The sequence below is a fragment of the Malurus melanocephalus genome, unplaced genomic scaffold (assembly GCF_030028575.1).
Source record: "Malurus melanocephalus ecotype Western Australia unplaced genomic scaffold, MMel_1.1 scaffold_5, whole genome shotgun sequence".
NCBI lineage: Eukaryota > Metazoa > Chordata > Aves > Passeriformes > Maluridae > Malurus > Malurus melanocephalus.
Genome location: NW_026623237.1, coordinates 6,452,804 through 6,453,732, shown reverse-complemented (window position 1 = coordinate 6,453,732; position 929 = coordinate 6,452,804). Strand labels below are relative to the sequence as shown.

Sequence of the window (929 nt, the reverse complement as noted above, 5' to 3'; positions counted from 1 at the left end):
CAGATCTAGAGAGTGACTTCTGTTATTTACTTCTTTTCTGTTCTTGTAGGACATGTGACACAGTTTAACAAAGATCTGCTTAGCACAAAAATCTAATTAAAACCTGAATTGTCCTTCAGCTGCGCCTGGCACCGTGCCATTTCAGCAGTCCAGTACCGTGGGAATAAGGTGGAAAAAGGGTAAGTGAAACGCGTTCCTCTGTGTGGTGACACTTCGGGATAACGCGGGAGGCGCTGCCTTTTGCCCTGGGGATCATCGGGTATGCCATTGGCGACTGCCTCCAGGAACAAACGACACCGACCCAGCAAAAACGCTGCCCTCGCCCGAAAGGTGGAATTGAACCACTCTGTCGCTAGACAGCTACAGGTTTGAAGCCTGCACCCCAGACCACTGAGGGTCATCCGGGCAATTTCTAACGCTCCCTTGACACCATATATGAATTCCAGGATCGCGTTTGCCCCTCTGTAAGGGTGAGACACATTTTTTCCCTAGGAATGGCCCCTCCGCCCTTTCCCAGTGGCAGCATGTCCCGCACGGAGCAGAAGGTGCGGCGGTGGCGGGACGAGGCTGGGTGGCGGCTGGGGCTGTCCCCGCTACTATCCCAGAAACCCCCGCGCCTATGCAAATAGCAGGGCGGTGATTGGCTGTCCGCGGGGAGGGGCGGGGCGGGCGCGCTCCGGCGGGGCCCAGGACGGCGGCTGAGTCACGGCGCTTCCCAGAAGGAGCGGGGCCGTGCCGTGCCCTTCCCGGAGCTCCGGGGACCCTTACAACATCGGACAGCGCGGCTTGTGCAACAGCGGGGGCGGCCCGGGCCCCCGAGGTGTGATGCGAGGAGACCAGGGCACCGGCTCGCTTTCTGCAGTACTTATGCCAGATTCTCTGGAGGATGTGAATCTCCCATGAGATACATCTCAGAACAATAATATCCT

General features: G+C 58.0%; 1 non-coding gene across 1 annotated transcript; it reads right to left on the bottom strand.

The window, feature by feature from the left end:
• Positions 1–320: 320 nt before the first annotated feature.
• Positions 321–407, bottom strand: TRNASTOP-UCA (transfer RNA opal suppressor (anticodon UCA)). Its single transcript has one exon. It is a non-coding gene; the product is annotated as a tRNA-Sec (tRNA).
• Positions 408–929: the final 522 nt, after the last annotated feature.